The sequence below is a fragment of the Monodelphis domestica genome, chromosome 3, assembly GCF_027887165.1.
Source record: "Monodelphis domestica isolate mMonDom1 chromosome 3, mMonDom1.pri, whole genome shotgun sequence".
NCBI lineage: Eukaryota > Metazoa > Chordata > Mammalia > Didelphimorphia > Didelphidae > Monodelphis > Monodelphis domestica.
Genome location: NC_077229.1, coordinates 88063101 through 88085030, shown reverse-complemented (window position 1 = coordinate 88085030; position 21930 = coordinate 88063101). Strand labels below are relative to the sequence as shown.

General features: G+C 37.4%; 3 non-coding genes across 3 annotated transcripts; 1 reads left to right on the top strand and 2 right to left on the bottom strand.

Moving 5' to 3' along the window:
• Window positions 1–4144: 4144 nt before the first annotated feature.
• On the top strand, window positions 4145–4226 carry TRNAS-GCU (transfer RNA serine (anticodon GCU)). The gene has a single exon. It is a non-coding gene; the product is annotated as a tRNA-Ser (tRNA).
• A 12158-nt stretch (window positions 4227–16384) lies between these two features.
• On the bottom strand, window positions 16385–16456 carry TRNAA-CGC (transfer RNA alanine (anticodon CGC)). The gene has a single exon. It is a non-coding gene; the product is annotated as a tRNA-Ala (tRNA).
• Window positions 16457–21784: 5328 nt separating this feature from the next.
• Window positions 21785–21857, bottom strand: TRNAM-CAU (transfer RNA methionine (anticodon CAU)). Its single transcript has one exon. It is a non-coding gene; the product is annotated as a tRNA-Met (tRNA).
• Window positions 21858–21930: the final 73 nt, after the last annotated feature.

The following is a 21930-nucleotide window of genomic DNA, read 5'->3' as shown; positions in this document are numbered from 1 at the left end:
GGTCACCGTCAGCAGCAGAAGAGAGAGAACGTACATTTGTGCTTCCTTATATTCTGAAGTGATGGCATCTATGATCTCTAGACAGGGAGCTCGAATGTGGAAGTGTCTAGTCTAAGCAAGTATAATTTTCAAAATTTTAAGCTAAAGCTTAAGAATATACCACAAATAACATGAGGGTGATGAGCTGTGATGCCCTTTTAGTTAATATTCTGTTATAGCCAAAACAATCTATTTGAAGCCATTTTATTCTTTTCCTTTTAAAAACAACAGAAAGCAAACACTGACTGTCTACAAGATGCAATTGATTCTGGACAGAATATTTTACCTCATCCAATCAATAACTTGAATAGTGACTATTCAAGTCAAGATTCTTGGAAAAACTAATGCAATTTAATGCATCACTAAAGGATCTGGAGTCTAGAACAAAGGAAGTGATCTATTGGTAACAGCCTGCAAACTAAAATGCAAAAAGCTTTATTTAGCACCCGCCACATGTCAGGTCTCATTCCAGGCTCTAGGTATACAAAGAAAAGTCTACCCTTAAGAATTTGTGTTCCAAAGAATAAAAGGTTAATTTTTAAAAATTGATTGCACATTGCTCTGAGGTACTGGAGTTTGGAAGATAAAAAAAAAGTCTTAGCCAACTTTTACTTTACTCAAACAATAGAACTAAGCATTATGTGAAAATAATTAGTCAGCATAGGAAGCTATCTTACTATCTTCCAAGGTCTATACACTAGGTCTCTATTTATCTCCCTACTCCTGATCCCTTTGTACTTCATGCTGAACTTTTCTCTGACAGACAAAATTGCTCCTTCTGACTCTAATCCAGAGCGTTGACTTCAATATTGGGTTTCTTATTTTTCAAAAGGATCTTGACAAGATGGAACCAGGGCAAAAAGGATATCGCTTTTGGCAATCATGCCAGAAACCATATGGAAAGATTAGTTTAAGGAACTAGAGATATTGAGCCTGGAAAATATAATCTAGGGTACTTTTGGGCAAAAATACAAATTATTCATCCTGGCATTTAAAACCCTCCACACTTGAACCCCTTCTGTTTTTGCAGATGCTTCATTACTCCCCATCACAAATTATATGCTCCTGCCAATAGGCATTCTGGATGTTCCGAAGCTTGATGTGCTATGCCCCCTCTTTTTAAAAAAAATTTAACTCTTAATGCTTCCCCATGCCTAGAACAGCATCCATTATCATTTCTGTCTCATCTATCTTCCTTCAAGTCTTGACTCTGGTATAACTTGATCCAGGAAGACCTTCTTCATTCCTCTCAGTTATTAGTATTCTCTGGATTCCAAAATTACTCTATATATTTGCTTATCTGTGTATACAGTATGACAATATAGTAAAAGCTATTTGAGAACAGTCTTTTTTAGTTTTAGTCTTGCTACTAGAAAATATTAATTCTTCTGCCTTGATTAATTCCACATATCAAAAGCCCTCTTCATCATCTACCACTTTCCTCTTTTCCTTATGTCTTAAAAAAAAATACCCATATTCTTACCAAGTTCAGCCCTACTTAATTTTGTCCTTGTTCCAACCCCTCTCCTCTCTCTTCTGGCAGCTGGCTATCTTTCTCTCTTAATCTTTCTTCTCCTACCTTCTGGGTCTTTGCCTACTATTCACAAATGCATTCAGATTAACCATCCCTTTCACTCCAGCAGTCATCCCATAGTGCAGCTCCCTTTCATAAACAATTCCTAGAAGCAGCCTTCACATCCACATTTTCTCACTTACCATTCTTTTCTCAATCTTTTTCCTTCTCGTTCTGTTTACATCAGTCAATTGAAATTGCTCTCAAATAATGATCTCTGGTGTGTGAAATCTAATGACCTTTTTAACATTTTCTTAACATGCCCATATCATTTAAAACCAGTCCTCTCTCATTCACATTCTATTCATTTTACTTCCATAACATTGCTTTCTACTGATTCTCCTTCTACCTCTTTTACCAATCTTCCTCATTTTCCTTTGATGGATCAATATCTGTTCTGCACCTAGTCCCTATGCCAATCAATGCCTTGTCTCATTCTAGGATAGAAGGGTAAATTCCCCAATATTTACCAGCAAATATACTCTAGATGGATAGATAAATGTACCAAAAGTATCAGTAAAAAAAAAATCAAACTCCAATGTACAATTAATATTCAAGAATGATTTATTTGGGGAGGGAAATGTGTAATGAGCCAGATCTCACATGGATAATGAGAGTACATTGAACCTAAATGACACATCAATCCATTTAGGTGCTTCCTGGCAAAGGTTCCTTCAGGCCTCTAGAGTTCCTGGCTTATGCCAGTCATCAGTACATTGAATCAATTACCAACACATATGATGGTCAAATAATAAATCTTTAGCAACAATACATTATGAGCCTGCATTTTTTCCTCCATTACAAGGCAAAAACACTTTTTTTATGAAGTCACTTAACATTAAAATTTTACCACTGTCAGGTCTAAAAGGTTTGTGAGCACTAATTGACCAGTTTACATGTGATTGGTCTTCTGCACAGTTTTTCTTTAAATGTACTACCTGTTTTGCTTCTAAAAAGCCGAGAGGTTGTTGATCCTTCTGCCAATCAATAGTTTGCCACTCTGTAATTCAGTCAAACTTGACTGAAGATCTTCACACCTCATAAAATGATAACAAAAAGTAGATTGGAGAGGGAGGAGAATTATGTTTAAGACCTTTTCAGCTCTTTGTCTCTTGGCCCCTCTATTTTCTATTATTTCATCAGTTGGATGAAGAGGAGGGCAATCAATTGATTTGGAAGGTCCTAAGCAATCCATCACCCACTCTTCTTCCCCTTCCTCCCTTATATCACTTGTACTAGGTCATACATGGGATAAATCCTTTATAGTGTCTCATTTGTAAACACAGCCCAGAGCAGTGAACCCAAGACACCTCCCTAGACACTTCAGACCTTTTGTGGCTACATTTTTAAAGTTGTTTGGTGATATTTATTATTTAAAATTTGTTTTAATTAATTAATTAATAATATTTTCCATGGTTACATGATTCATGTTCTTTTTCTTTCCTCCTCCCTCCCACCTCCCCAAGCCGAGGAGCAATTCCACTGGGTTTTACATGTATCATTGTTCCGAACCTATTTCTATATTATTAATATTTGCAATAGGGTGATCATTTAAAGTCAACATCCCCAATCATATCCCCATCAACCCATGTGATCAATCATATGTTTTTTCTTTTATGTTTCTACTCCCACAGTTCTTCCTCTGGAGATAGAGAGCATTCTTTCTCATAAGTCCCTCAGAATTGTCCTGCTAGTAGAGAAGTCCATCACCTTTGATTGTGTCATGGCTACTATTTGATCTCTAGCCAGAGGTATGAAAGAGAGAGAATACTCCTATTACACAAATCCTTGAAAGAGTGAGTTAAAAAACAAACAAACAAACAGACAAACAAAACCAACTTTTCCACTACATATACCATTCACTATGCCCTACTCCTGCACCACAGTTACCAGTTTCTTCTGGGTTCCCACCCTCCTTCCTAGATCCAATCATTTCCCTTCTTTTTGTGAATCTCCACGTACCCAGAAACCTCCAGTTTGGGCGACTTGTAATGATACAGGTTTCCTTTTTCTTCCTAATCATAGACTGTCAGTGCCTTCCCTCTGAGATGATCTCTAAATTATCCTGCGTGCATGTCCTTTTGTGCAGTTATTTGCATGTTGTCTCTCCCTTTAGCCTGATAGTAGTAGAGTTTTTGCCTTTCTCTTCTCAGTGTTTAGCAGAATGCCTGGCATGTGACATGCTTAATATGCTTGCTGACTTGACCTACATTGTTGTTACTGTTCTTGAGTAGAAGTCAGGAAAAGCAAGTTTTAATTCTGAGTGAGGGGAAAGGCACTAGAAGTAAGGCAGGCAGAGAGCCTCGAAGAGGGCTCTGCAAATATATCTGCGCCTGGAGGACAATAACTTTACAAATGTGGTTCCAAAATCCTTTGCCAATTCTTCAAAATGAACAAGAACATCATCCTAAATTAACTATGCATGCATATATACTGATATACATATACATAAAAATATATACTACACAGTTTTTCTAGCCCTCTGCACCGCAATGACTAGAGAAAGAAAAATGGATCACCACTTTGTTCGTGGACGAGGTGGCCGAGTGGTTAAGGCGATGGACTGCTAATCCATTGTGCTCTGCACGCGTGGGTTCGAATCCCATCCTCGTCGGGTTTTTGTAAATATCCGCACTGTGCATTTTTGCATTAAAGATGACACACAAAGGTTACAACTCACTATTCTTAGAGGGCTGTGAAGGTGTTGCTACAGACAGCAAAACACTGTACTCCAATCCCCTAACCCAGTATGTTTATTAAAAGGAGTTTTTTTCTTTACCTCCTACATAAACTCTCCTATTCTTAATTTCATCCAACATGCCAACCACCACAATAAGAACTCCCAATGACTCCCCATTTTCTAACTTATTGAAACCTCAAATCTTCAAAATGGCGCTTCTCACCAATTTCAACTACTTCTCAACAAACATTTGTTGAATGTTAACTATATACTAAGTACATACAATAAAGAGCTATGGGAGCAGATACAAAAATTAAATAAGACACTGTTCCTGCCTTTATGGAAGACAGTCTATTGTCTGCAATTTGACCTTCCTTTTCTCCAACCAGGTCAGCCAGAATTCCCCATTATTATGTCCAACTTGAGCTTTTTGCTCTTGTTTTACCCATCCCTTCCCCTCTTCTTATCTTTCCTATTACTATGGAAAATAGCACAATCCTCCCATTTCCAAGCTCATAACCTAGGTATCCTCCGTGACTCCTCCCTCACTTTCACACACCCCCCCCCCATCCAATCTGTTATCAAGTTAACTTTACTTTTGTAACCTATCTAGGATATTACATTTCTCTCTACCGCTGCTGCCACCCTAGTACAGGCCTTTATCACCTCATGCCTGGACTATTGCAGTAGCCTTCTAATTAGTCTCCCTGACCCAAATTTCCCATACCAGTCAGTCCACCCTCTAGTTAGCTGTCAAAATAATCTTCCTAAAATTTAGGTTTGACTGTTGTCCTTTTCAATAAACATCGGTGACTCCTTATTACATCCAAGATTTTGTATTTATTAATAGGATCCTTTATATTTATTTAAAGTTTTATTTGGTTTTCTAAGCCCTTTATAATCTGGCTCCCATCTGCCTTTCTAGTCATCTTGCACTTTACTCAACTCTTAGTACTTTGCAACCCAATGACTGGTCTACTTCAATTTCTTCCACAAGTTACTCTGTTTTCCTACTCTGGACTTGCCTGCTTCCTGTCTTCTTTCAAGTTCCACCTAAAATCCCTTATTCAGCAAGAAGCCTTTTTTCAATCCTATTAATATCAGTGACTTTATTACGTTGCTTATCTCCAATTTATCCTGTGTATATATATAATTTTTTTTTTTTTGCATAGTGGTATGTGGTCTCCCCTATTAGACTGTGAGTTCCTTAAAAACAGAAACTGCCTTTGGTCTTTTATGCCCAGTGATTATTCCAGTGACAGGTACATATTAGGTGCTTAGCAAATGCTTGCTGACTTGAAGCATTGCTTTCATGAGTCAATGATAAGCAAGTAATTAAAGTGATGTAAGAACATTTCATATCTTCACATTATATTTTGATCTCTTTTGCACACACTTATATTAATATATTAGCAACTTATTTAAATATGAACACAATCTACACTTAAAAGACCTCACATTAGGGAACTGAGAGGGAAATTGAAGTCAGAAAGAGTAATCAAAGATTCTGAGAGAACAATGAGTCCCAATTCAAAATTAGGAAATCTTTCATATGCTAGTAAAAATTTACTCTTCAAGTAAAAATTCTCTCTCCTTCCCTATTTAAGAAATATCTACTAAGTGCTGAATAATGAGGAAAGTGTAAAATTGGGTTTATCCAGATACAAAAGACAAGATTTACCCACTTGAACTTACAGTTTTGTTCATTTTCAGTGGAGGGAAAATTTTCCATTAATGCCAGAAGAAGAAGAAGAAAAAAAAGCAGAGAAGCCAGCTAGCCTGCCATCTGTCAAACTGGAATTAAAATTATGTGCAGATAACTTTGTAGTTAGACCATTGTTCCATTATTATGGAAAACTAGAGGACTTATCCTTAGTTATTTAATATGTTCATTCACTACAGTTTCTAACTTTTGCTAGGGAAATGTAGATCCTGGAATCTTCAATCACCTATCTTTTTTTTTCCAGTCTCAGTAACTTCTTATCCTAGATCATTTATTCAGTCATTCAGCAAACACTTCTTAAATGCCTACTACGTGCAGAGAGCACTGCTCGATAAACAAGGGGGGCAGAGGGGGGGGGAAGTCAAATAAACTCATCGTGGACCTAGCAATCTGGAGTTAAATCCCTTTCATGTTCCTTTTGTTACAAGGGAATCACTTTAAAAGACTGATATATATTAATTTAAGGTCGCCAAGGAATCAGCTATGTAATTCCTAAATGAAAATTCAAGTCAGCCGTCAGCCTTTTTTGGAGTTTAATTACAATAGGAGCAAGAAAGGAATTAGAGATATATATAGAGAGAGAAAGGGGAGAGAAGGGAATAGGGCTTAAATACCCCTTCTGTTTAGGCTGGGCCAAAAGGCCCAAGCCCTTAGATAGCTGGGGCAAAGAAAAGAGATCAGTCCCTTTCACTCACGTGTCCAAAATGGAGAAACAGTCTCAGAGGCCCCCACCTTCAGCTTCCTTCAGAGCAAGCTTCCTCAGAGTCCAGGAACCACACCGACCCAAAAACTCCAACCACCTTCAGTCTCCAGACCCTCCTATCTTTAAGGACACCATCCAAGTTGCCTCCCCTCAGTCCTCACATCTACCAATCACTCTTCATCAATTTCCCTGTCAATGGAGGCTCTCGCTTAACCCAGGACCGCCCAGAGGTTTCTGGCTTTTTGCACATGTCTGTTGAAGGTCATATTTTTCAAATGATTAAATCTTTACTCTTTTGTTACAGCCCTTTCTAAATCCTGTTAACTTGAGTATGGTAGAGATTGGAATAATTAAATTTTGATCTAGGCTGCAGCCCTTACTCAATCCTATTAGGACTGAATAGGGTGGAGATTTATTCCAAGTATCTCCATTGTATCAATTCTAAAATCAATCAAGACTCAAAGAAATTCCTGTTCTATGCTTAAGCATAGGTCAAAGTCCTTTCCATTGTTCAGCAAAAGGTTTTCTGTCCTAAAGTAATCTTAAGAAGGGAAGAGAAGGAACCTCCCATGCCAATGGAGTTCCCATTCCAATAGACTATCAGTAAGAAATTTTCCAAGTATGAAATATCCCAATGGTGAAATTTCCAACATTTATAAGTCTAAGGAAATTTGAGGTTTACAATCCCCCCTGATGATCATTGGGAGACTAGTCTCCCCATTGATCATTTAACATAATCATTTTGTAGTTCTAAATTCACTTCTAACTAAAGATATACACAATATTCTAGGAGAAATTAGAATAGTGAGAGAGGAAATAGAAAAGAAAAGAAAGCAAAACCAATGTTTGCTAGGCGCATTGACAGAAAGCCAAATTAGGGGCAGTCCCTTTTGGCATAAATGTTACAATAAATGTTCAATCAAAAGTTCAGTCCAATCAATCACATCCAAAGTTCATTCTTGATCTTCTTGATGAAGTGTAGGTTTTTGGCATCTTTCTGCAACAGTTCATTCTCTGGATATAAAAGTTTCAAGCTTCTTTCTTGAAGATCTTTTCTTGAACAAAATCAAAATCTTTGAATTTTTTATAAAAGTAAAATCTTAAACAAAAGTCTTGGATTTTTATAAAAATAAAATCTCAAACAAAAAAAATTCAAAAATTCTTAGATTTTAAATTAAAATACAATCCCCCCTGAAGTAAGTATTTAAAAAAAAATATCAAGTTTAGCTCAGAATGCAATGTTCAGTTATGGGGGTGTATGTGTCAATTATCAAAAGAATAGAAAAATAATCAAAAACATAAGAAAAATTCAAAATAGACCTTGTATAGGTCCAGTTTAAAGTAATTTCTATCCCACAAGTATGTAGGACAGAATGCAGTAATATTTCACTTAGCCATCTGTAGCCAAGACTACAGGAAGTTGCCATAATATAAGAAGAAAAGAATTAGAATTCTATTTTGATGGGGAAATGTCATTCCCTTGTCTGATTTTTTTTCTCAGGGATATAGGGAGCCAGCATGATAGTCAAGCTTTGTACTTGTTTGAGTACTTCAAAAGGAGTGTAGATACAAGGAAGTCCTACGACTTAAACATAAGTTAAGCGTCGCAACCTTGAGTCTCACTTTAATATTTCATGTGTGCTCTATTGGCACTATTCAGGTTTAGTCTGTGCTCCTTGTTTTTATCCCTTTTCCTGGAATCAGACACAAACATTAATCACAGTCCTATAATATTTTATCAATAAATGGCAGGTTCCCATAGTTTAAAGCTTTTAGGCATATATTGATATTATAGCAAGAGTATATATATTAACTTGTATTACTGCAGGGAAAAAAAAATTAATATTAATTATGTGTACCTTCAGTACAAAAATGAAAAAAAAATCAAATATTCTGATAAAAAATAAAAAAAAAGAAATAAGAAAAAATAAGAAAAAAAATCAGTAATTCAATATATTCTTGAAAGAAAAAAAACCAGCATCCATTTGTCTATGGATTATTATCTCCAATTCTTATGATAAGATAGAGTCACAATTCATATGATAGGATAGAGTCAATCAGTCTCAGCAGAAGATGCTTTCTTCACATGTGAGCAGTGAATCCAAGAGTCTCTTTCTCCAATCTTTATAGATGTTGGAGTAGTTAATAATATTTGGAATGGTCCTTCCCATGAAGGTTCAGTTGCTCCAGTTCGCTTGAAATTCTTGATATAAACTTTATCTCCTGGGTTCAGGTCATGCAGAGAAAAGTCTAATGGTCCAGCTTGTACTGCAGCTCCAGATTCATGAAGTTCACGTAGTTTGTGCTGTAACTCCTGTATATAGGAAGCAATAGTAATATCTCCCCCTAATAGCGATGTATAAGCCGGGGAGAAAGGCTTAGCCTGTATAGGCGGATGTCCAAAAAGCATCTCAAATGGTGAAATATGTAAGTCTCCTCTAGGCCTGCTTCTAAGATAAAATAGGGCCAGAGGGAGAATTTCAGGCCATTTTAAATGTGTCTCAGTGCATAATTTGCCAATCATAGTCTTAAGTTCTTTATTCATCCTCTCCACTTGGCCTGAGCTCTGGGGGTGATATGGAACATGGAATTTTGGAGTTATCCCCAAGCAAGAATATATTTGATTTAAGACAGAATCGGTAAAATGACTCCCTCTATCGGAGTCAATACGTGCTGGTAGGCCAAAACGAGGAATAATTTCTTTTAAAAGTATCTTTGCAACAAAATCTGCTGTGGCTCGGGTCGTAGGAAATGCTTCCGGCCATCTGGTTAGTTGATCTACAATTACTAGACAAAATTTATAACGTCCAGCCTTTGGCATTGTTATGAAATCTATCTGTAGGTGTTCAAAAGGTGTGTAAGCCAGAGGACGTCCCCCAAAGGCTTTTCCACGATATGCATGTTGGTTATATGCCTGGCAAATAGGGCAGGCTGAACATACTTTAGAGGCTACAGTAGTTATACCAGGGGCTATCCATACTCTCTTGACAGAGTCCACGATGCCCTGGGTGCCAAAATGACCATTTTTATGAATAGATTGGCAAATTTGGTTATAGAAACTTCTAGGGAGCAGGGGTTTTCCTTCAGGTGACACCCATACTCCATTAATTTGTTTTGCTTTAAATTTTTGTTTCCATTTTTCCACTTCCTTTTCATTATAGGAGAGTGATAAATTTAAATTATCAGTGGTTGTTAATGTTAAAATTAATCCAGGTCCTTCTATGGCTGCTAGTTTTGCAGCGGCATCTGCTCGGTCATTTCCTCTAGAGACAGGGTCAGAGCCACCTGTATGGGCAGAGCAATGAACTACAGCTAGGGCTTTAGGCAGTTTGAGAGCAGAAAGAACTTCATTAATAATTTCTGCATTAGCTATGGATTTTCCAGCTGAGGTTAAAAATCCTCTTTGGAGCCATAGCATCCCGACTGAGTGACAAATGCCGAAAGCATATCTAGAATCTGTATAAATTGTTGCCTTTTTATCCTTGGCAATTATACAAGCTTGTTTTAGAGCTATGAGTTCTGCTCCTTGAGCGCTAATGTTAGAAGGTAGTGAAGCTGACCATTCAGTGGCAAATTCTGAGACTACGGCAGCTCCAGTGTAACGTATGCCATCCCTCATAAAAGAGGAACCATCGGTAAATAAAATCAGATCTGCATTTTCTAAGGGAGTGTCCAAGAGATTATCTCGAGGCTTTTCTGCCATGGACACTAATGTTTCACAGTTATGTAGTGGTTCTCCTGAAGTGGGTAAATCTGGAAGCAAGGTGGCAGGGTTAAGAGTTGAACAGCGTTTCAAGGTAATATTTTCACTATTTAATAAGGTTATTTCATACCTTGTAATTCTCTGATCCGAGAATGCCTGTGTTCTATGTTTTACCAATAATGCTTCAATCTCATGTGGGCACATTATTGTTAATGGACATCCCAATACTAAATCAACGGTTTTTGTTACTAGTAAGGCTGTAGCAGCTACTCCTCTAAGGCATGGTGGTGCTCCTGCTGCTACTGGGTCTAGTTGGGCAGAATAATAAGCAATTGGGCGCTGAGAAGGTCCCAAAGTCTGAGTTAACACACCAGAGGCTACTCCTCTTCGCTCATGCACATATAAGGTAAATGGCTTGTTGTAATCTGGGATGCCTAGAGCAGGGGCAGACATGATAGCCTTTTTCAGATCTGTTAGAGCTGACAAGTGTTCAGGCTCTAATTTGAGGGGTTCAGGAACTGAATCCTTTGTTAATGCTATAAGGGGTTTAGTGATTTCCCCATAGCAAGGAATCCATTGTCTACAAAACCCTGTTGCTCCTAAAATTGCTCTCAGCTGTTTCTTAGTGGTAGGAGCACTCAATTTTTGAATGTTCTCAATTCGTTTTGGAGAAATATAACGAGCACCCGCAGTCAAGATGAATCCCAAATATTCTACTTTTTGGAGACACCATTGAACTTTATCCTTAGAGATTTTATGTCCTCTTTTGTGCAATTCCAAAAGAAGGTGTTTGCTATCTTCTTGACATGTTTCTGCATCTGTTGAAGCCAAGAGTAGATCATCTACATATTTGATTAATTTGCTATTTTTAAATGTTATATTGTCTGTGTCTTGGCTCAAAATTTGCTCAAATAAACTCGGACTTTCCACATAACCCTGTGGCAGCCGACACCAGGTATATTGTGAGCCCTTCCAGGTGAAAGCAAAAATATGCCTGGAGTTTTCATGTATTGGTATGGAAAAGAAAGCTGAACACAAGTCTACTACTGTAAAGTATGTAGCTGTGCTAGGAATAGATGAAATAATAGTATGTATGTTAGAAACTACGGAGTGTCTCTTTATAACGTGATTATTCACTGCCCTTAGATCCTGTACAAATCTATAGATGTGTTTGCCATCGGGTCCTTTTTTTGGTTTTTTAATTGGCAGGATGGGCGTGTTGTATTCAGATTTGCAAGGGATTATTATTCCCTGTTCTATTAATGAGTTAATAACTGGTGTAATACCCTCAATTGCCTCCTTTGAGAGGGGATACTGAGGGATAGAAGGAGGTGGGCTAGATTTAGTTTTTATCTGCACAGGAACAGCAGATTTGAGTAAGCCTACATCAGAAGAAGATGTGGCCCAAAGAGACTCTGGTATATCTTTAGGTATTTCAAAAATGGAAGGTTCTTTTGCCTCCTGGTTTTCAGAGAGAAGTACAGGGAGTAAATTTAAAGATTCCTCTGGTACTTCTAATGATAATGAGCCATCTGGGGAGCAGGTTATTGTGGCTCTGAGTTTGCATAGAAGGTCCCTCCCCAGCAAATTTAAAGGGGAGTCAGGCATCAAAAGGAAGGAGTGTTGTACCTCTAGGGGTCCTACAGACACCATTCTAGGAGGAAGTCTTTTAACTCTTTGGGTTATTCCTGATACTCCCATTACATTCTCTGAGCCAATAGAATAACATTGTAAATCAGGTGTTCTCTTTAATACAGACCAGGAAGCTCCGGTGTCTAATAGACAATCATAATAGGTGTTACCCACTTTTAAGGTAACATGGGGTTCATTAGTATGGGGAGGGCAGTGGATAGGGACAACGGGTAGTAGGACATCAGGGTCTGGGAAATCAAAGGTTGTATCCTCTGATTCCTGTGCCCCAGCCCCCCCCGGGCACCATCATTGTGTTTGGGATATTCCTTGGGCACCCCCCTGAAGGGCACCTCTCTGAGGGTCATTAGTACCTCGAGTAATTTTTGGACGAGCGCCATTTCTCATATATTGTTGAGTATTATCATTAAAATTTTCTTCAATTTGAGCATTGTCATTAAATTCCCAATTCCTATTTCTATAATTCTGGTTTCTAAAGCTCTTATTTCTATATTCATTATAGTTATTTCCATAGTCATTATTATAATTTCTAGAATTTTGGTTTCTATAACCATTATCATAATTTCTATAGTTATTATTTCTAAAACCATTATTAAACTGTGTATTCCTTCCAAACATCTTAAGAAAGGTTCTACATTCCATCATTTTGTGGCCCTTCTTCTCACAGAAGTGGCAAGTAATGGATTGATAATTGGATTTCTGGAGAGGGGCAATTGTCGTTGGTTCATTATCATGCCCACTTTCTAATTTAGTTATCCTATCTATTACACATCTCATTTTTTTCTTCATTTCCTCCATGTCATCATTATTCTCTTTCTCCTTTTCTTCGTTTCCCTTAAAAACATATATAGCTGTTTTTCGCAATTCTTCAAGGTCCATATCTGACCATCTTGGGCATTGTGTTTTAAAATAATTTTTAATTACTTTGCAAGAATTATTTACAAAGATTCTTCTAACTTGTCTTAAACTATTCTCTTTATTTAAGTCCCAATCTAAGTATCTGTCCCCAAACTCGATAATTCTGTCCATAAATCTGGAGGGTGTTTCGTTTTCCTTTTGCTTAATTTTTTCCAGTTCCATCCACTTATCTGTACTGTCCGCACATTCCTTCATGGCTGTGAGGATGGCCTCTCTACAACGGTATAGTTGTAGATAGTCCTCAGGATTATTATAGTCCCATTCGGGATCCTGAGATGGCCAATGTGCTGCATTACGCCCCCGGGTTTTGTTGACATGAGCAATTATTTTATTTTTTTCACGTTCACTTAAAAAAGCCTGTAGTAAGCTCTCAACGTCCTTGTAAGACGGATTATATTGAAAAAATATGTCTCCCATCTTTTTTGTTACTAGAAAAGGATCTTGTTCATATGTGGGGATATTTCGTGTAAATTCATTTATTTCTTGGGGAGTAAACGGTATCCTATGTCTTAAAGTCACCACATCCCCATTTCGTCCTATTTCAGGTACTTCTCTTAGAGGAAACAGGCCTCTAGTTGAATTTTGCACCTGTGGGTCAGTTTGACAAGGACAGGTTTCTCTAGGAGGACAAGATCTCCCTTGCATTGGAATTTGGTTTTCTGTAGGAGAAGGAACATGAGAAGCTGGGATTGCAGGGGAAGGGTTTTGGGGATTAAATTCAGACAAGATTTGCACTGCACGAGAGAAGCAGTCTGTTAACTGGGCTATAGGGAAGGTGTTTTCCATCTCTATTTCAGGGAAGGAAATTTCCTCATTCAAAGGTTCAGAAACAGGTCTGTTTCTGGTAGAGTGGGTGTTTGCCCATTGATCCTGTAAGAAACATTTTAGATCTTCTAATTGGGCTTGCATTTTTTCCTCAATTTTTCCTATTTTATCTTCCATATCTCCCATTTTATCCTCAATATTTCCTATTTTATCCTCAAGTTTTTCTATTTTATTCTCAATATTTCCTATTTTATCCTCAATTTTTTCTATTGTATCCTCAATTTTTTCTATTGTATCCTCAATTTTTTTTATTTTATCCTCAATATTTTCTATTTTATCCTCATTTTTTTCTATTTTATCCTCAACATTTTCTATTTTTTCATCTCTAAATATAGTATTGAGGAGTACAAAAATGACAGTACCTATTAATATAAAAATTTGGAGGTATCCTTCATTCCTCAATGCCCCTACTTCTTCAGCTGCCATATAATTGTCAAAGAATGTAGTACTCATTTTTATATGTATATTTTGTAATTTCACAAAACACGTGGGGAGCAGGGCAAAGCAACAAACTTTCCACAGGGTTTTTTTTTTTTTAATCCAGGAAGTTGTTCCTTAAGGGAAAGGATATTTAGAAACAGTTCTTCCAGCCAGGACTTTAGAGTCCTGTTGCTGAGATTTAAAACAGCTGTTTTCTGTCTATCAGAGTCACACAGCTGGGAAGTATCTGAGGTCCGATTTGAACCCAGGACCTTCTGTCTCTAGGGCTGGCTCTCAATCCGCTGAGCTACCCAGCTGTCCCTTAAGATTAAAGGGAAGAAAAAGAAAAAACTGCTGATTCCAATTTAACTTAAGGAGAAAAGAGAAAAAGTTTTTTATACTCACGTGTTCTAGCAGCTGTGTCTTTAAGCCAAGTTTTTTTTTTTTTTTTAAAAAAAGGACTAAGTGGTGAAACAGTATAGTAAAAAGGCAAGGAAAAAGTTTTATTGAGAGGATTCTTTAGACTCCCGTGTGGTCAGCCACAATGTTACAAGGGAATCACTTTAAAAGACTGATATATATTAATTTAAGGTCGCCAAGGAATCAGCTATGTAATTCCTAAATGAAAATTCAAGTCAGCCGTCAGCCTTTTTTGGAGTTTAATTACAATAGGAGCAAGAAAGGAATTAGAGATATATATAGAGAGAGAAAGGGGAGAGAAGGGAATAGGGCTTAAATACCCCTTCTGTTTAGGCTGGGCCAAAAGGCCCAAGCCCTTAGATAGCTGGGGCAAAGAAAAGAGATCAGTCCCTTTCACTCACGTGTCCAAAATGGAGAAACAGTCTCAGAGGCCCCCACCTTCAGCTTCCTTCAGAGCAAGCTTCCTCAGAGTCCAGGAACCACACCGACCCAAAAACTCCAACCACCTTCAGTCTCCAGACCCTCCTATCTTTAAGGACACCATCCAAGTTGCCTCCCCTCAGTCCTCACATCTACCAATCACTCTTCATCAATTTCCCTGTCAATGGAGGCTCTCGCTTAACCCAGGACCGCCCAGAGGTTTCTGGCTTTTTGCACATGTCTGTTGAAGGTCATATTTTTCAAATGATTAAATCTTTACTCTTTTGTTACAGCCCTTTCTAAATCCTGTTAACTTGAGTATGGTAGAGATTGGAATAATTAAATTTTGATCTAGGCTGCAGCCCTTACTCAATCCTATTAGGACTGAATAGGGTGGAGATTTATTCCAAGTATCTCCATTGTATCAATTCTAAAATCAATCAAGACTCAAAGAAATTCCTGTTCTATGCTTAAGCATAGGTCAAAGTCCTTTCCATTGTTCAGCAAAAGGTTTTCTGTCCTAAAGTAATCTTAAGAAGGGAAGAGAAGGAACCTCCCATGCCAATGGAGTTCCCATTCCAATAGACTATCAGTAAGAAATTTTCCAAGTATGAAATATCCCAATGGTGAAATTTCCAACATTTATAAGTCTAAGGAAATTTGAGGTTTACACTTTCTTCTGCAAGCCAGTCTGACCACAAAGTAAATATTGCATAGGATGTCTCCCAAGCGAGGGATGCACTCCCTCTTCACCTGGAAGTTTGGCAGCACAATGTGGAGAGCACCAGATCTGGAGTCTCTGGGAGCACCTGGGCTCAAACTTGACCTCAGATACTTCCTAGCTATGTGACCCTAGGCAAGCCACTTTACCGTGATTTCTTAGCGCTTGACTCTTCTGTCTTAGAACTGATGATTTGTATTTACTTTGTGTGTGTATGTTCACTCAAAAGACACTAGATCCTTGAGGGCTGGGATTGTGGAGATTTTATTCTTCCATTCTCACGGACCGGGCACAGTGCCTTTTAACAAAGGAGCTTCAGTAACGTTGTTGAATAAACTAGAACTGATAAGTTATAGGATCAATATTTATAAATATGCCCTATACTTTTGACCTTAAATTCACTCTCTAGTATAAATGAACGAGCTCAAAGATTGTTTTTTTTTCTTTGTGACAAGCTCTAAGATGAAAATCATATACGTTTTATTAAGCCATTTGAGGAATATCATTCTAAACTCTGATTTGTAAGGTAGAGTTGTAATGAGTTACACTTCTTCAATGAGGTCCCGTGCAATAAGGAATAAAAGTACTGTGGAGATGCCGGGGATCGAACCCGGGGCCTCATACATGCGAAGCATGCGCTCTACCACTGAGCTACATCCCCTCCACGTTTGATTGCATCGGTCCAACTTGAATAAGGAATTACATGTTGGAAGTTAGGAAGTTCTGTAATTTAATATTTTTTGTCTATCACCAAAATTCTTTTCTGAGGTTATCCCTATTTTCCTACATTCAGTCTCAATTGAAAGTCTGTCTAGTCCAACATGTATCTAAACAAGAATTCTCTCTACACATCTTCAACAATTGGGCCACCCTACCCTTGTTTAAAGAGGGAATCCCCAACAATGGACATCCAATCCATTTCATTTCTCCCTCTTATGAGAAATTTTCTGCCAGTCACAAATCCATTGACATGCCAATGTTGGAGCTTGAATCCTGTAAATCTCTGACCAAAGTAAACACATTCTAAAGAATGCATGAGAATTCACTCTTTGTTGTCCTTATAATATTATAAAGTTTGAAAATATGATATAGTGTTTTTAATAAGAAAACTAGTTTAACATACTATAACTTTTTATAGTATATTATTCATAATTCCAAATAAATCAATATAGACAATGATATAGGTAAAAGCAGAAACTTCCTTTCTTGAAGATTTCTGACTAGAATCATACTCCTGAAGCCCAATATATGAAAATTTATGAAGGACATACATTCCAGATTACATATATCTTGCTTTATATTTACTGTAATCATAGCTCAAAAAAAATAAAAATTGAGCACCCTAAATGCTTTAGTTGTCTCTCTAGTTCATCTCCCATAAACACTATTGAGAAGCAAAAGAAATGTTAATCACATTTCATTTCTAATAAGAGCAATGGTAGGACTTCCTGGGGTGGAGCCAAGATCGAGGAGCAACTAGAGCAGTGTAAATTAATCCAACTATTCTGGAGGGCAATTTGGAATTAAATGCAAAGGGCTTTAAAAGACTGTCTGCCCTTTGATCCAGCCATAGCACTGCTGGGTTTGTACCCCAAAGAAATAATAAGGAAAAAGACTTGTGCAAGAATATTCATAGCTGCGCTCTTTGTGGTGGCCAAAAATTGGAAAATGAGGGGATGCCCTTCAACTGGGGAATGGCTGAAAAAATTGTGGTATATGCTGGTGATGGAATACTATTATGCTGTAAGGAATAATGAACTGGAGTAATTCAGTGGGAACTGGAAAGACATCCAGGAATTGATGCAGAATGAAAGGAGCAGAACCAGGAGAACATTATACACAGAGACTGATACACTGTGGTACAATCAAATGTAATGGAATTCCCCATTAGTGGCAATGGATCCAGGACAATTCTGAGGGACTTAGGAGAAAGAATGCTATCCACATCCAGAGAAAGAACTGTGGGAACAGAAATGCAGAAGAAAAACACATGATCCATCATGTAATTTGATGGGGATGTGATTAAGGTTTTGATGTTAAAAGTTCCCTCTATTGCAAATATGAATAACATGGAAATAGGTTTTGTACAATGATACATGTATAACCCAGTGAAATTGCTTATCAGCTCTAGGAGGGGAGGGAGCGAAGAGGATGGAAAAAACCATGAATTATGTAACCATAGAAAAATATTCTAAATAAATAAAATAAATAATTTTAAAAGAGCAATGGTAATACATTTACATAATACTTTAAGAATTACAAAGCACATTCTTCATTTAAAAATTAAAAGCCTTTTAGTAATTATCTCCATTTCACAGATAAGGAAACTTAGGAACGGGAAGTTTAAATAACTTACCCTGATCACCTAGTATGTAACAAAGACCAAAACTAATGTTGACAATGAAAAAAGAAATAAAAAATACAATAATCAAATTGGCAGTAAAACAAAATAAAAAGAACAATTATCAAATTGACTATTTTAGAAGGTGTTCTTGTTCAGGTATTCATTGGAAGTCTCTGGAGTGACCTTCAACTTTAAAATTCTTTAACCTCTGAAATAGAAATGAAAAGGTATGGAAAAGGATACAGTGCTTCCCAAGGTCATACTAATATAGCCAGCAGCCCACTCTATTTTCCTCACCAAAGCAAGAATTCACAATGTCTTTTCTAACTACAAAATACTAAGAAGTCAACATGAAAATCAGCCAAACTACAGTTAATCCAAATGACCTGGAATTACTTTTGAACAAATCCTTGCTGTAATTAATGTGAACTGATTTAAGTCACCTGGAAGACACATTCTTCACCCCAACCCCCACCCCAGCCCAAATAGGTAGGTCAAAGAAAAATAAGTTTCTCTTGGGCCAAGGGGTGAATTATTAACCCTGCCCTCAATACTGATGAAGATATGAATACATCTAAACACTTATCAATCCATTAGTGACCAAAAAGAAACCACTAAAATGAGATAATAAATTCATGGATAGAAGGAAACTTAGAAATAATTAGTCCATTTTCCTTATTTTACCAAGGAGAAAAATCCTAATGGCCCTAAAGATAGTAACTAGTTGAACAGAATTGAGAAAGACCTAGGTCCTCTGACTACAAATCCAGTATTCTTTCCATTCTACCAGACTATCCTTTGCCAAAAAGGTCCTTGAAAAGAAATAAACACACAGTGACAGGATAAAAAAAAAAAGTCAGTTCTAGATTGGATGTAGGTTTCACACAAGCCAGATTTGGTCAAAAAGAGTGGTCTATGTTTGGATCAAAACAGTACTTACTGAGCACCCAATATGTTCGAGGAACCATGCTATGCATTATAGCAGAATACAGAGAAGAATGTCCTTCTTGCACTCAATAAAATTATAATCTATCAGAGAGATAAGATAAATATTCAAATAGATAAAATTTAGGCAGAATATAATAAATGCCTCAAGATAAAAAGTACTATCACTTTTTAAAAGGAAGTAAATCAATTGTCAACAGGCATTTATTAAATATTTATTGTGTGTGAAGCACTGTGTTAAGGTCTGGGAATACAAATAGGAGCAACAAGAAAGACAGCCTGTGTACTCAAGGAGATTATTCTGAGAGAGGAAAATAGTAGGTACCCTGCACAGGTAAATGATAAAGAAATCATGCTGAGAAATTAAAAGATGGCTGGACTGAGTTTTCTCCTTTAATGGATGTTCTAGTAGTACCCATATAATCACAGGATGGAGGCCAGAAGGCAAGAGAAGGGAAAGGAAGAAGCATTTATTAAACATCTACTGTGTGCTAGATATTTGTTAAGCACTTTACAAATGTCATTTTAATCTATATATTATGCAGATACTTTTAAGGTATAAATTCCAGGGCTGAAGTAATCTTCCAGAATGAAGAAGTTTCTGTGACATTCTGTGATTAAGTCCAGAGTTCAGCCTGATTGAAAAATTAATGTTATGAAGAAAGAAAGGATAATATATCCCTCCTCCTGAGAAAGAAAATATAGCAGTTTTTAGCTGTGTACAAAAGAAGAATTCAAGAATGAAATGGAACTCTTGCTTAGTTTGGATAAGCTGATGAGAATGGATGAGAAAGAACGGTATCCTTAGGTCAAATCAATCAATAAATATTTATTAAATGCCTGCTATGTACCAGACCCTCTACTAAGCACTGGAGGGTTCAAGAAAAAACAAGACAGTCCCTGCCCTCATAGAGCTGATAACCTAAGGAGAGAGATAACACCCAAATACATACAAGGCAAGGATAAATAGGAAATGATTAAAAGAGAGAAAGCATCAGAATTAAAAGGGTTAGACTGTGGGATTTTAGTTGGGACCTAAAGGAAGCCAAGGAGGTCAGTAGTCAGAAAGAGCATTTCAGTCAAGGAGGGAGGCCATGAGAAATGTCAGGAGTGGAGAGAGGGAGTACCTCATTTGTGGAACAGCCAGGAGACTAGTGTTCCTGGATCAAAGGGTACATTTTGAGGAGTAAGATATTAAGAAGACTGCAAAGATAAGGGGCGGCTAGGTTATGAAGGGCTTTGAATATCAAATAGAGCATTTTGTATTTGCTGCTGTAGGCAATAGGAAATAATTGGAGTTAACCACATGATGATAAATCACTTTAGTAACTGAATGGAGAAGGGATTGGAATGGGCAGAGATTTGGGGCAGGCAGATCCACCAGCAGGCTATTTCAATAATCAAGGCTTGAAGTGATAAGCTGCACTAAAGATGGCAGCAGCAAGGGAAAGAGAGGGGTGGGGGTGGAGGGGTGTTGGAGAGCTGTTACGAGAGGTCTTGGCAACAACTTGGATATAAGGGAATCTAGAATGACTGGTTGAGAGCATGAAGGACTGAAGGATAGTGTTGCTTTCTATTGGATAGGTGGAAAAGGGATTAGAATCAAAGTCTACAAGTGTTTTAATTAATGCTCAATCTTGATAAATGTGATCACTTCCTCAATTCAACAACAAATTGCATTAAAAAAATTATTCCTGTGCTTGGGTCCTTTAACCCATCTCCTCCCCACCCCTACCCCAAAAGAAGACAGAAAGGGAATATCAGTACTAGAAGAGATATTAATGACCATCACATTTCATCTAATGACATCTTATCTGGTAAGGTATAGGAGCCTTGAAAGAAAGGGCTTGCTAATTTACTTCAATAACATTTATTTTGTCCTTACTGTGAGTAATCAGAACCATAATTTGCCATTTTTACACCTGACAAGATGGGAGTAGAGGAGGTGGGAAGTTAACCTTGCGATACAACTCTCGAGGAAAATAAATCTCTCCCTCTCCAGCTTCCTCTCTCCTTCCCTTCCCCCTACATAAGAAATGTATACTTTACTTGGTTAAATTGAGGAAAGAATCAATGAAGTTTTGTCCCGAATGGGTAGCGTCTCAGAAGAGAGACAGGACTTGTGATTTCATTGATAAAACTCTCAGAAGACTAAAATTAAACTATTACAGAGTTTTCTAAGGCATTAAGAAGTTAGGTGTCTTGCCCAACATCCCAAAGACAATTTAAATACACCCCCAATAAAACAAATTCTGGTATCAGTTGCTGCCCTTGACTGAGACGAGGGTCTCAAATATCAGAAAAGCAAAAAAGAAAGAGAACTATTCTTTTTTGAAAAATTAAATCAGTCAAGTTAAGTCAATAATTAGTTATGAACCGTCTATTATGTGCTTGGAAATGTGTCAAGAGCTGGCAACAGCGCTGTATTAGCTTGTAAAAAGTCGACTATATTCCTCCCTTTATTTTTATTTTTTTCAAGATGGAAATTCTACTTCTCTTCCTACAGCAAATCTCTCTATGACTCAGTCAAGGTCCGAAACACTAAAAGTCAGCTTCTAAGACGTTATCTTAAGGTCGAGGAACTCAGTTGTTATTGATATTGTTAATTAGATCCTTTTTTCATATCTGAGAGCATTTAATTCCAGAGGACAGGAAACTCCGCATTTTGCCGGTCCTGACATGGTTAAGGTAAAAGCATCGTGCCTTCTCTGAGGATCGAACTCAGGACCTTCAGATTATGAGACTGACGCGCTGCCTACTGCGCTAAGAAGGCAACCCTGTGCAGGACTTTCCTGCAACTAGAGAATATATTAAAACACTATTAGTATTTTTAAAACAATTTTACA